This window comes from Haemaphysalis longicornis, unplaced genomic scaffold (assembly GCF_048455015.1).
Source record: "Haemaphysalis longicornis isolate Haplotype H1 unplaced genomic scaffold, Haemaphysalis longicornis Haplotype H1 scaffold_3, whole genome shotgun sequence".
Classification (NCBI taxonomy): Eukaryota; Metazoa; Arthropoda; class Arachnida; order Ixodida; family Ixodidae; genus Haemaphysalis; species Haemaphysalis longicornis.
This window is the reverse complement of record NW_027526335.1, coordinates 118,537,438-118,552,577: the sequence shown is the minus strand read 5'-3', so window position 1 is coordinate 118,552,577 and position 15,140 is coordinate 118,537,438. Positions and strand designations below refer to the sequence as shown.

Sequence of the window (15,140 nt, the reverse complement as noted above, 5' to 3'; positions counted from 1 at the left end):
TGTCTGCAACAATGAGGCTCAGGCAAATGCCGTGTCAAGGTCGATTATATGTCACAAAAGCAAATGTAATCAGTGCGGCATATCTACCGTCTACAAATGCACGCATTATCGGAGATAGTGCCCCGCAGCTAATCAGGTTCCGCCTGCAGTGCATGCGAACTCTGGAGCAGGCGAACCTCGTTGGGTCTTGAGATTGCTCACTTCAAAGAAGCTCTCAAGTCAAGTGTAGTTTAATCGTGCACCGGCCTTACAATTAGGCGTTGTGTAACTTGAATTTTGAGTGGAAAATTTTCTGAGGAGTGGAAGTTTCGGGACTGCAAGGCAATAGTGATTTCGGGGAAAACGTGTCTGACCCTAGTCAATGGTTGAGCAAACTTGAGATCACTCTGTATCTCCAGCCCAAAAGTACCTGATATCGTCGGTGCTGCTGTCGTCGTATCTCGCCGCCTACACTTCGAGGAAAGCCTGTTCTGCCGGTTTATCGTCGAAACATTGACCTTTTTTGTCTCCTGCCAGCCGATGCCTATTCACCCCCCCAAAGGAATAGGCGCAAACACCCTCCAAACCTACAGCTGTCTATCTAGTGGACAAGTGTCAAAGCAGCAAACAGGAACAGAATACCTAATCTAAAAAGATGCTCACATGTTTAACTTTGTTATATAGATCGTTAAGGTTCCTCCGTAGTTAATGTTTGAGCGAGTTATGAACTACGCACTGACAAATGTATTAAGTTTTTAACGAAACACTCCTCATAAGTAACGTTCAATGTCGGTACCGCAGTAACGCCAATTTGACATCGTACTGCGGTTTTAATCGCATGATCTTTCAAGGCACGTGCACTAAATTCACAACAATAAAAACGCATCTGGCCAATTATTCTGCACCTAATTTATTGTGAGTGCTGGCCAACAACCCGTGCTCCCTCCCTAAATGTACTGGAGTCCCACACTGTAGGCCCACTGTCGAATTGCCGGCAAGTGTTGGACTACACCAGCAAGTCTCCAGCTGTGAGCATCACATAGGCGTTTTAGGGCGCACCCCTTTGGCGGCTGTCTGTGGGCTGAGCCGTGTCGGCATCGTAACCGAGTGAACGATAGCAAGACCGAATAGTGAAAGAAATCAAAGTAGGAGAGTGTCGTGAAGATCGAATGGTGTAAGAAAGAAAAGAAGGAGAGTGTCGCGAAATTGTGAGGGGAGGGCGGTTCGCCGTGGCAGCGCGAGCGCTCTCCGAAAGTGTGCGTTGGGGAGGGGGGCAATATGCTGTGCCCGCATAAAACGCTCGTCTGCGCGACGCTGGCGAAAACGTGAGGGAAGAGAAGGCAGGCGCGTGACGATGGTGTACGTTCCCTGGCTAAGAAACGAGTCGCGGTCCATTACTGAGACGCACATTCCGCCGCCAGCGCAGAGGCTCATCCTCGCTGCCGTCGAGAGAACCAACGAGTGGCGCCAAAATATCGCATTAGGGAGTACCGTAATCGCCAGCCTATTTTTTAACATGCTTGAAACTCGGCCACTGCATTTATCTGAGTGACCTCTTAAAGATTACAGCGCAAAAAAAGGTACTATAAAGCATAAAACCAATATAAAACATGTTGGCCTTGGCGCGTTCCTCTTAATATAGCAAGTGCGCCACACCTAACGGACACATGCGGGCTTTATGTAATCGTAGGAAATCTGGGTGAGGCGGATAAGAGATACCCAAAACGGCCACCATGCGTGAATAACATTCAGTGAGACGCAAATTGAACGCTAGGGGAACAATATTTGCGTTTAAAATCTTTGTACTCTTTATTTCTCTACCCGTCTGTCTTGTTTTGTATAAATCCGCCATTTCAACGAACATTCATTCACCCTGATTCGTGCATTTCCACGCGTATCGGTTATGATCATAAGATAGAAAGTGTATTTTCTTGCACAAAGAAACACCAATTTTCTCCTCTTGCTTCGTCGATAAATAAGTCGAATTGACTGCCTGCTAGTATTGTCGCACACACAAAGCAATCAACTTTCCAAACTGCGACTGGCTTTTCTTGAAACTGATAAACCCGCCGCGGTGGCTCAGTGGCTAAGGCGTTGCGCTGCTGAGCACGAGGTCGCGGGTTCAATTCCCGGCCGCGGCGGCCGCTTTTCTGATGGAGGCGAAAAGCAAAAACGCCCGCGTGTACGAGATTTCGGCGCACGATAAAGATCCCCAGGTGGTTAAAATTAATCCGGAGCCCTCCACTACGGCGCGCCTTAACCAGGTGGTTAAAATTAATCCGGAGCCCTCCACTACGGCGCGCCTCATCGCCTGCGTTGCGTCGGCGCGTTAAACCCTACAATCAATCAATCAATCAATCAATTGAAACTGATAAAGAGAATTAGTCATTCAAATATTTTGCTTGTGTAAAAACGATACGTAGTGCTCTTCCAATGTTTTTACTCTGTGAATTGATCTTGTGATCTTTTCTATATATTTTTGTTGTCAGACTGTTTATTTTGCTATACCGTTAATATATCAAACAACCTTCGTTGTTATCTTTGCTGTATGTCACCCCCCCCCCTTAAGTAATGCCCTGTTGGGGCCCTAAGGTAAATAAATAAATAAATAAATAAATAAATAAATAAATAAGTAAACAAATAAATAAATACTGTCTTGTCGAGAGCCAAAGCCTTTCAGCTCATTCACTCCACTGCTTCCTTATCGCAGCGCTTAGTGCCATACACTTTTTTCTATTTCCTAGGCCGTTACGCCGAGGAGAACACGATCAGCTAGGTACACGTCTCTGAGAGATCTCCGTCGTCAACAGTAAAAAGATCACCTGCTTAACAAGCTTCGCGTAGAAAAATGGCCAGTGCTGATTATGAAGGTGCTGAGAGAGAAATGATAAAGGCGAGAGGCGAGAAAGTGGTCGCAAGATTTTGAAAGTATTCATCCGCACCCGGATGAATACTCGGAGTGCAAGAATACCCGGAGTGCAAGAAAAAAACATAAGTGTTACCGAAGCAAGGGTTTCCTAGCGCGCAACTGATAAACCACCCCATCTCGTCCTAAGCAGATTTTAAGCCTACTTCGATCCACAGCCTTATCAAGCTAAGCGGAAAAGAGCATGAAACGCAATTGCCTGGCATTGCTAATAGAAGACAAGACAAATTGCGACCATGCCGACAACGATATCATCCGAAACTTCGACTAGGCGCAATGGAGCAGCCCGAGATGATAGGTAATTATAGAAAATGCTAAAATTCTTTGCTGAAAGGATGCCACAAGTGTACACTAGTTTGCCATTTATTATATCCTTGTTATACATGCCAAGCTGCCTTATGCCACTTGGACAAAGTGCAGGTATAGTACTTTTCTGGCAATTGGATTACCACCCAGCTGGTTGATAACGAATAATTTCGGCCGGGACAGTGCGCATGCGTATACGGCGAAAAGTCGAAACATAATCAGTGAATCCGCGGTTGTCTGTTTCACATTGAGACCTCGCCCGCCCCAAAAATATCGCGGCTGCTGCGCCTTGCAAGTGTGTATGACAAGCAAAGCTGTGCAATCATTGTTACGTAGCAGCGGAGGTGAGAACGGCTTCGTGTATCCTCATAAATACACTCTAAAGGACAAATAAGGGCCACATCACAAGCCAAACATCTCCAAACACAAAAAGAGGAAACCGCTCCCTTTGCGTTCATAACACATCCACCCTGACATCGTTACTACGACCCTAGCATTAAGACGATCAGAACTAATCCCCGGTCTAGACTATGCAGTTTAATACTCTAGATCAGTTTGCTCAAATGAATTTGAACATCAGGCTTTTAAGTATGGTTTCCTCTCCGCCTCGTGTATTTGAAATCTATCCTCCGCGAAGCAACATTCGCTCGAAGCTTCGCAGACCGTTGAGAAGCGGCATAAATACAGTAGTACTACCGCGTCCTACCCACGTACTAGCTGAAAAGATTTGTGGCTGCATGAGAAAGTATCTGCAATTAAACGTAGTTTTAAAACTGACTAAAGTAACGAAGGAAAGAAACTTCGCATACCAGTAGAAAAACAGCCTGGACCTGAATACAACAGGCAAACACAAAAATTCGGAGTGCAGGTGGCCTGTAAATGGTGCTTTGAATCAGTTGCGATGGAGAAGTCTAACCTTAACGTAAAAACCCAGCCAAAGAAACACGTTTGTGAAACCTCTTGTTAAATTACGCATGTTTGCTCCCTAATTCATCACTGTTGTCTATGCACGCTTAGAGATAAAATGTTTGGTGGAAACGCGTCATTATCGCTGAAAACCCGCTTGTTTAAGCTCGAAAGTAATTTAGGGCACAGCCGTAGTGTATCAAAGCGTGTCAAGATTACAGACGGCAGCCCCGGCGCTTGTCCTTGATATTAGCGAGGTGGATGAAAACCGAGAGGAGATTGCGCAGCGACCCCGGAAAACGGGCCCTGACCTCTTTAGCCAACAGCTGCAGAGGCGCATTCGTCCTCGACGAGGGTGATCAGTGCCGACAACACGGTGGCTCCGAAGCCATTGTAAAGACGAAAAAGTGCTGAGTAAACTGGCAATTAATTCGCCCCTTATGCCCTGCGCGAAAGCTTTCCCGAGCGAAGCAGTTTGTAAACCCTCATCGTAAGGTTGTATAGACGGCCTATCAAGAGCAAACATACTACGTGTACAATGCACCGCTCAAAGGGCAATACGAAACCAGAAGTCGTTTACTCACGTCTGCTGACGTTAGGTGCCAGTACGCCACTGGTTGATATAAAAGATGCGGCGCGAACGGAAACTATATATAGCCGCTGGCATCTCAAGGAGGAGGGATCAGCCAGCCACTTTTTCGCGTGCGGGCAGTGGACCAATCACGAGCTTCGCTTGAGGGGGCAGTGCTTGTTTACGTGGTCATTCCAGGAGATGCCCATATGGGACAGCTGATAAGGCGCTGCGGCAGCGATAAAGGGACATGGCCTCTCTCATCTTCTCGAGAACGATAAAAAGAATTCAGACAAGGATGACCCGATAGCGAGGGTATAAGTGGAGAGAAGGCGGTCGTCTGCGGCTCGGCGTTTCCGGTGCACTTGCACGCTCACTTTGGAAGATGGATCTGCCTTTCCGGGTCTCCGGGAGCCCGTCGCGAGAGCCACCTAATAAAACCGGGTTGTGTGTTCATATTGCATTGACCTAATGGTTTAGTTTGGCAATAAAACTGTAAACTGAAAAGAGGCTCGACAGAGTACGCTTCGTGGCTTCGTGCATGTGAAGCTTCGTTGTTTCAAAAGCCGATAAACGTGCCCGCCATGCTATTATAATTGAGACTGCCAGGAAAAGCAACTTAAGGACCAGAGATCACTGTTTTGTGCATTGTCAGAACGTCACGTGGCGGCGAGGAGACAGTGCGGGCCACCGGGGAAACAGAAAGAGAGAAAACAATCGTTTATTCAAAGGCCAAGCGGCTATCCTGGTCTGAAGCATTAGGGTGATGCTCCTAGTCCAAGATGCCTAAAGCTCGGCCGGCGTGGACTGCCCTTTCGGCATTCCCAAGCTGGTCTTCCATTGCGGTTCTCTCCAAAACTCTCTTCTGAACCTCAGTTGTGGAAAACTTAAAGCTGGAGAGAGTTAGTGGGTTATGAGCGCAGCCGCATGGCATGCGTTGCAGTGTCGGGTTCCTCGTCCAATCAGCAAACAGTGAAGTTCTGATCACTAAATTAGTGAGGATGCACAAATAAGTAGCGTATCTTGTCTGAAGCAAGCGCAAATTTTGTTCGTGCTATCGAGGTGTTTGCTAGGGAGGGGGGAGCTACTCCTCGACATGACAGTACATACCGCTGCGTGTTTTATACGTAAGATGTCGAAGGTGTATGACCTCGGATGCGGTTCTCTAGCTGCCCCCTCGGTAGGTCGATTTTCGGCTGATGGCACCTGCCACCTCGTTTCCAGGATAGGGTGACCTGCAGCAACTCATGTATACTCTTGATTTAACAGTTGTTGTGGTGACTGCAGGGTGGTTCGTAGTGTTACGCTGTACAAGAGTCCCGTTGCGAATTTCTGACCGGCGTGCTGTGATACGGCGCGACAACCGACGCAGTAATTATGGCAGCTAAGGGTACGCTCCTTCAAAATCAGTACACATGGTACCTCCAGCGAGTAGTCCCGGCAGACTGCAACTTAGCTGTAAAAACAAACTTCAGTTGTGGTGCAAGTGCATCTGAGGCCGACCAACAGCGCTTGGGTGAAACCGATGGCGTCCTGTCAAAAACTAATGCATTTCCCCATATACCTGTTGGTCGAATAAAAAGCTCTAATGAGACCTCTGGAGACACGGCGCGTGCGTGAAACCAGGCTCCTTGTGTGCCAAAACTTTTGCTTGAAAATCTCGAAGGAACTTCCACATAAGACAATACACGCATCGATCATGAAGAAGAAGTAGAATAGTATACAGGTAAACCTGGATATGTATAACGAAGTTAATAATCCTGGATGTAACGCACTCAAAATTATTGGGAGTGTGCTAGCTGGGGCACTGCACCTGGCGGCGACGTTCTCCTTCCTCGCCGGTGGAGACCGCATTTAAAATTGCGAACTTCTCTTGAAAAGGCAAAAGTTTTCGTTTTCTGCCAGCAGAGCTCATCCCCAACGAACCGTCACCCCAGATGGCTGTGGATACGCGCAACCACACGCCGACAAGCGGGTCAAACGCCTCACCTACACCGCACTCATAACCGAAAGGCACGGTAGTTTGCGTTCCGGGCGAAGTTCGCTAAATTAGTGCATTTCTACAGCCGATTTTTCAGGAAAAGTGCAAAAACAATGGCTCATCAGCGTAGCAAACTCGTTACATCAAGGTTAAGCGTCGCAACGCCTTCGTTACATCGAGGTCGCGAACACATGGATTTCAATGGGGCTGCCAATGCGGAATTGAAAAACTTCGTTAAATCCAGGAATTCGTTCCATAGAGGTTCGTTACATCCGGGTTTACCTGCACCTTTATCGCATAAACCGCGTGTCGGTATACACTTTGATCGTTCACAGTTGCGTTTACTTAGTGTGCGAGAAGCCGTCGAATGGGTTCGTTCTTCGGTTGCGATTTGCATCTTCGCGCTTTCAGCTAACATTGGCAGCACTTGTAGCAGAGGTTTTGACGCACTTTTAACGAAGTTTCGATATCAGAAAGCTGTCGCGCTTTTCTCAACTTGCTTTAGGAAGGCATAGTAAAGTTATTGTCTGCAAAACAACGTGGATAGATACCAGAATTGTGCCGTAGTGGTCCATATATTGCATGCGCCATAATAAATATAAGGATGAGTATTTAAAACTGTTTCCAACCTGTAGAAACTCAGTACATTCAGTCATTAAATTATAGGTTTCTTCCACGTCACTTTCGTCGCAGCCCAATATGAGAGGGCACGGAAGGGACAATATTCCGAACTTCTTGTCGTAATATTGTGGAAGTATAGATGCCTGTGGATAACTACGATCTGAAGATCTTGAGTTGTGCGTTATAAAAAAAGTACGGGCCCTAATGCGCGGGTGTAAAACATCAGCGTAGGATGGGACCACAACCAATTAATGCAGTTCAGATAACCCAAAAACTTGTTGCGGATAAGAGTGTTATTTATTCGTATTTCACCAGATGTGGCATGAGCGAATAGTAAACCAGGCAGAGTGATGCCTAGTGGAGAGTATAGTCCCTGCTCGGCAAGAGAAACTTTCCTAAGAGCCTTGGGCCAGTTGACGTTCCTTACAAAGTCCTATAACCCTGCGGCTTTTACCATGCGTTAAAATCTAAAGCAGTGGGGCTATCAATACAATAAGAGCCATAGAGAGGCAGCTGATGGCAATATTGAACACAATGAAGACAAAATACCACTTTGATGAATTCGACAGAAAGTCATTCGCCTCCAATAATTTATTCACTCCTAACTCCTTCACATTCATTCCAGTCGCGAAAGATGTTTCTTTAACCGAAAAAAATACGGCACAAGGAATGAAAAACCTGCAAATTTCGCTCCTAGCGACGTAGTATTCGGGATAAGGGACGCAAAATGCACCAGCACTAACAACATTGTTACTATATGTTACTATATGGTTAACTACACGAAAGCATTCAAGTAGTACCAACAAATTCACCACCATTAACTTATTCCCTCCTAGCTCATTCACCTCCATTCGGGTAACGAAAGACGTTTCTTTAACCCAAACTACGGCAGAAGTAATGAAAAACAAGCAAATTTCGCTCTCCAGTAACATAATATTATGGAGGAATGACGTAATACGCGCCAGCACTAAAAACATTGGTACTACACGGTTACCTACACGATAGCATTCCAGCGAAACCAACAAACGGAATATAGAGGACCCACTGTCATCGCCGAGTCTTGTTTCTTAGTGGTGGCTTGGACAGTGGCCCCCCAATCCCACAAACAAGATTTTCTCAAGCCATACAACGTCGCCAGGACGTGGCGTGCTTCTACTGCTTCAAATTGACTCAATTATTTCTTTAAAGTTTGCGGCAAAATTGGTGTCCTTGTTATTGAGACAAAGCAGCCTTTCTAATAAATCAAACGCATATTTTTTTCATAGCCCATTTATATTGCATTGGGCACATTTTACCATTTGTGATTTTGTGTAATGTTTTTTCTCGCGGTCGCCACATCTTTTTCAGCACCGTCCACGTCGTCTCCCTTTTAGGGGTATACTTGAGATTAAGCAGTCAAGGTGGCAACGAGGTCAGTCTTTTCCAACAAGAAAGCATGCTGGTGATAGGGGAGATGGTTGTAAACAAACCTGAGTAGCCGGGAATTCATTATGGCTTCCACTTCCGTGATAAAGGTAGCCATTTCGGCTACGTCCACCAACTGTCGTCCTGATATATTTTGCAAAAGGTGTTTTTACCGAGCGCACAAGTCGTTCATAAAGTCACCCCAGCAGGGCGCTGCTTCCACGATAAACTTCCAAGAAATTGATGAGGATGTGAAATAATCCTGTACGTCTGGGTGGTTAAGTGTTTTCCACATAGCGGCGAGTTCTCGGGCGCTGTGTTCGGTTGTACGCGCATTGTCACTGTATACCGTATGACAGAGTCCGCGTCTCGAAACGGAACGGTGCATAGCGCGAATGAAGCTCTCTGATGTCATGTCTGGTATCGATTCAATTCAATTCAATTCATTTTATTTTCTAAACAGATCTAGATGGATATATATATATATATAGTATAAGTAAAGAGTCGGATACACAGCAAGAACAATAACAAACAATGTTTACTTACGTAGTGGCAACGGGACTTGCCTTCATCAGAGTAAAGTTACATGATTTTGCTGTCGCAAACATTTCGAACTCTGATGAAGGCAAGTCCCGTTGCCGCTACGTAAGTAAACATTGTTTGTTATTGTTCTTGCTGTGTATCCGACTCTTTACTTATACTATTTCTGCGCGCTTTGTGAGTTTATCTTTCTCTATATTTATATATATATATATATATATATATATATATATATATATATATATATATATATATATATATATATATATATATATATATATATATATATATATATATATTATCTAAATGGTCATATATTTTGAGCATACGTACAATTCACAATTCTCGCATCTTGCGTTCGTTTTATTTTTCTTGCACTGCGTCAGAACAATTTTTAATATCCACAGCGCACCTAGAAGCTTCAAATCATATAGTAAACACCCGCAACACTGACACTTGGCGCATCCCTCGTTTTCGTACTTTTTACACATTTCAATCTTTGCATCACAATCTTCATGTCATTTTAAATAAATATCAACAGATACAAAACTGCTCATTGAAAGAATGTCGAAATTATTTTTTCCGGTTAGTACTTACCCGTGGTACTTGAATGCTTTGTTTGTTCAGTTTTATTATTTTTTGTAATGTCTCCGTTTTTCTTGTGGTTTTATATTTTTGGTGCTAAAATTTGAACTATTCTCTGCTATGATTCGTAATTATACGTTCCTGTATATCTACCTCGTCCTTAGTAGCTGGTTCATGTATTAACTAATGTATAAAATTGCGTCATAGGGTGTGTGAATTCCTGATATTGTTTCTGATGCTTTGTTATAGTATTGTCTGATAATATGTTGATATTTATTGTACTTGCTTGCTTTCCCTTCTATATTCTTTTATGAATTGACAGTTATAGCATCGATTGTTTAGAAGCTACGCATTTCTGGTACCGTTGTATTTTTTCCGTCTAGCATTGTATGTCACGCCATGTGTTGGTTCTTGGGCCTCAGTCAAGCTGTGAATAGCAGCTTTCTGCCCTGGAAGCCATCTAGATCTATCTAGAAAATAAAGTTAATTTAATTATTTGAATAAAAACACATACTCCTGCGTAAAAAGGTTAACGATCAGGATTTGCTGCATTTCATCACCCTCTATCGGCGTCAGGAGCTGGATACGTTATCCCTGATAGTCTATCGTTTCGAGAAATCTTTACTTACTCATTCACTCGCTGATTCGGGGCGAACGGACCAGCTCGTATCGCCAGCAAGACCAGTACGTGTCTTGTAGAGCGCAAGTTTACTTTTACTCGCGCAGACATATCGGTGGCTCTTTGGAACGTGTAAACTTAAGCCGCTGCAACCATTGCATCAGTTTTCTTGGGCGTCCGCAAGTCGTTTTCCTGCATTGCCCCTTATTTGCAAAAAATCCGTAATAACTGAAAAATGCGAATATGATTTACCTCATTAGGAGTAAGCATGTCCGAAATCTAATGTTAGTTTTTTTTGTACCTTCGCTTGAACGCTTTAATCACTGCCCTACAAGATGCAGCTACACGCCAAAGCTTCGCCAACAACACAACGCGTCGTCAAGTGCCTTGGTAGGACATTTAATGTAAAAAACCGTCACTTCACTTCACTTTAGTACCTTAAAGGCCCCACGGGGGGTGTTACACAAGGGGTCTGTTGTACAAACATAGTTACAAAAGCTACAAGGCAACATTGTCAACGGAAACAAAATAGCGGTGCCTATTTGATGGCACAATGAAAATGGTCGCGGGGCAGAATCACTACACTTATTTTCATGAAGAGCAAGAGTATTTATGCCTAATAATTTTTGTTTTGTTCCATTTGATTCCACTTATGTTATTTTTATTATCAGTGTGTAGAGCGATAGTATGCTGTGCATCGGTAGGTTGCAAAGAGCAATCGTTTCCGAATCAGCTTCAAGCACTACTGCGCGCGTCTTCCAAGCTGCTGAATAATAGCCGTTTCCGCACTACCAACTTAAACACGGCACGCTTTTACCGATGCATTCGATTGATTGATTGATTGATTGATTGATTGATTGATTGATTGATTGATTGATTGATTGATTGATTGATTGATTGATTGATTGATTGATTGATTGATTGATTGATTGATTGATTGATTGATTGATTGATTGATTGATTGATTGATTGATTGATTGATTTTACGCGCCGACGCTACACGGGCGATGAGGCGCGCCATAGTGGAGGGTTCCGGATTCGTTTCGACCACCTGGGGATCTTTAGCGTGCGCCGAAATCTCGAACTCACAGGCGTTTTCGCTTTCGCCGCCATCAGAAAAGCGGCCGTCGCGGCAGGGAATCGAACCCGCGTCCTTGGGCTGAGCAGCCCAATGCCTTGGCCACTGATGCACGGCGGCGGGCGGATGCATTCGATGTGTTCTCATACCGCTTTTATAATATTCAGGCTTACAAGTCACTTTGTAAGCTTAAGTATGTGGTCCAGCAATGCGGGAAACAGACGAGACAACCGTGTTTGATTGATTATGATGTTTAACGCGCCGAAATTACCCCTGGCCTATGATACGCGCCGTAGTGGAGGCTGTCCGAATAAGTTTGACCTGGGGATTTTTAACATGCACGAAAATATCGACACATGGGCGTTTTCGCTTTCCTACATAACTCTCACGTGAGTCAAACAATTGGCCTTATTCTTCGAAGCGCTAGCCGGCACCGGGGGCTCAAGGAGAGAAAACGAATCCGTCTACTTCAGGCTTTCATCATCAGTCGGATCACGTACTCTCTCCCCTACCCTAAGCTTATCACCTCTGACATAGGCAAAATTGAATGCCTCATCCGAAAGGCGTAAAAGGCAGCAATACAAATCCCCCTCATGTCGTACACTGCCAGACTCACCTCCTTGTGTGTATACAATAGTGCCCACGAGATACTAGACGCCCTTCGTATCAATCAGTTACGCCGCCTCTCTATGCCATTTAAACAGGGCGGCACATTCTTCACCGCTTACAAATTAACATCCCGGCGATGGGAGAAAGCAAAGCTTCGTTGCCTCAAGACATCCGAGACTGCCTTCACATGCGTTTCCTCCTGCGCAACATGCACCCTGTACATCACGGGAAGCGCAAGTGCCAGAGCGCCCGTGCCATTAAAAATTAATACCGCATATACCACGCAAACCATGTATGTAGGCCGCCGAGAACTGACACGCGGACGGCTTTGCTCTGGCAGTAGTGACTCACGCCAACTCTCCCCCGGTCTCTTTCTAACGCCTCGCACTACTTATTAGCATACTTTTGAGCTTGCTGTGCCGAGTGACACGAAGACAACTAACAGCCAGTCTGTCTCTCGTTTAATTGCCAAAATCCGGTTCAACGCAAGACAGGGCGCCACCGCCTCAGGAAGAACGCGATTGCTCCTCCCACCGGCGCTTCTCCGGCGCCCAATCAGCGCGTGCCGTGTGGCAAGAGAGAGCCTTACAATCTTTGAATACACTTATACACTGCATGCTGCACCCTTCCCCGGGTTTCACGTTAGTGGAGGTGGCGCGGGATTTTTCGAGTTCTGCGCAGGTGAGCAGCTACTGCCGCTCATCCTATATACCGGCAGCCACAGTCGGCGACACATGACAACGGCGGCTACGCCCGAACGTTGCCACCTGCGGTTCTGCTGCTACACACGTGAGAAGTGGATGGACGGGGAAACCCTGCTGCACCAAGGAAAATCTATAGAGGTACTTCGACTAAAAGGTTGTAAAAGCGCCATCCAACTGGTACATAACAAGCGACCACGCGAGAAAATAACGAGAATGATACGAATGAGAACGCATAAAAAGCAATTAAGAAGGTACGGCCCGTGAAAATGGAGTTTTACGTCACAAAATGTACCGAAAGCATGTGAATGGACTGGTATTTAGTTATATTTCACTAGTACCGTTAAGAATTTTGCAGTTCTCCCCTTTCAGATGCCCCATTTATGCATTTCCCATTGTGCAATCTTCGCCCTCCCGATACAAGGTGTGCCTGTACCCTGAACAGCTACATTGTTCATTATTAAAGACAATAGTCTTTCTTGGGCTACTTAAACACAGAAATTTTGGTCTGTCTGTCTGTCTGTCTGTCTGTCTGTCTGTCTGTCTGTCTGTCTGTCTGTCTGTCTGTCTGTCTGTCTGTCTGTCTGTCTGTCTGTCTGTCTGTCTGTCTGTCTGTCTGTCTGTCTGTCTGTCTGTCTGTCTGTCTGTCTGTCTGTCTGTAACTCGATTCCGCCACCCGGCCAAAGTAAAATGCTTACTGCGCAATAGTCTTATATACTCACAGCCAAATGTAAATGCCTAAGCCCGGTTTATATGTTCATACTTATCAACTTTGTTGAACAGGAACACGACACTCCGCAAATATAAGACAGGAAATCAGTACACAAGGAATATTTACAGTGTTGCTTCATTAAAAATTCCTAGATGCGTTGTTTTTATCTACTGCAGAACAACGCGTGGCGCCTGCTGTTGCTCGTGCCAGCTCCGGGCGGCTAATGAGAAATCACGCGGCAACAGCAAAGAAATGTTCCACTTGCTAGGTTTCACGTTCTGCTTGGAACGCACATGGAGCACGGCAACGCGGTACTATAAACCTTCAAGTCGGCCGCCTCGATTTACGCGCGTCTCCGCCGTAAAGCAGCGCTGGCATCGAGGAACCCAGCCTGTAGCAGTGGAACGCGGTAAATTCAAATCGCCTTGAGCAAACCTTTAGTGCGTTTTCCTTGGGATGAGCGCGACGGAACAGGAACAGCATGAGAGGTGAGCGGGAAAGCAAAGGGGGCATTTCCTTGGCAAATGCCTACAAAGACTATCGTCTTTTGACGACATTTGCAATGAAAGAAGCAGATACGCGGCAAATTTCTTTAGGGATGCTTCCTATATATGTGTCGTGAAATTTAAAATCAGTTGAAAGTAGTGGATATGCCTCTACTTCACGTCCTTAGCCCAAATATTTTCGCGCTTCTGTCTCGATCATGGAATTCCAACTTGCTCCTAGCCACGCTTTGTTAAGATTACTTCAGTATTGTTTCCAACAAGCATAAACTCAGTACATTTTGTCATTATTAACCAGTTTTTTGGACGTCACTTTCGTCGCAGCCCAATATGAGAGCGCACGGAAGCCAGAACACTCCAAACGTACTGTCCTAATATTCTGGAAGTATCGATTCCTGCGGATAACTACGACCTGCAGAGCTTGCATCGTGCATTATAAAATAAATACGGGCCTTAATGCGCCGGTGGCAAACATCAGCGCCGGATGGGAGCACAACGAATAAAATGCAGTTCAGTTATACCTTTAAACGTGCCGGAGAAGACTTAGTTATTCGTATTTTACCGCTTGTTGCATGAGAGAGTAGAAAACCAGGCAGAATGATGCGTATTGGAGCGTATAGTCCCTGCTTTGAAAGAGAAACTTTACTCAGAGCCTTGTGCTAGTTCAGGTGGCTTAAATGTTCATTAACCCTGCGGCACTCCCAACGCGTTGAATCTACAGCAGCGTGGATAAAAGATACAATAAGAACCGCAGACAGGCAGCTGCTGGCAATGTTAAGCAGAATTGAGTGGGTAATGAAGACAAGCTGCAACCCTTCTTTATTCGACAGAACTAATTCTTGATATCTCATTCATTTACATTAGAGTCATAAAAGACGTTTTTTTACCCGAAAAAAAGCAGAAGTAATAAAAAACATCAAAATTTGCTCTCCAGCCACGTAATATTGGGGAGGAGTGACGTAATATGCGCAAGGATTAAAAACATTGTTATCAGTGTATTGACTGCACGGTATCACTAAAATTATACGAACGAACGGAACTAGAGGACCCACTGCAATCGCCCAATCTTCTCTGTTTGCAGTGGCTAGGTCAGCGGCCC

At 45.1% G+C, this 15,140-nt stretch overlaps 1 protein-coding gene across 1 annotated transcript in view; it reads right to left on the bottom strand.

Annotated features, from left to right (window-relative positions):
* LOC144175038 (gamma-butyrobetaine dioxygenase-like) overlaps positions 1-4,855 on the bottom strand; it is a 57,410-nt gene extending 52,555 nt beyond the window's left edge. Inside the window, exon 1 of the mRNA XM_077704070.1 lies at positions 4,702-4,855. The gene's annotated coding sequence lies outside the window, so the exon portion shown is untranslated. The remainder of the gene's footprint in view (positions 1-4,701) is intronic.
* Positions 4,856-15,140: the final 10,285 nt, after the last annotated feature.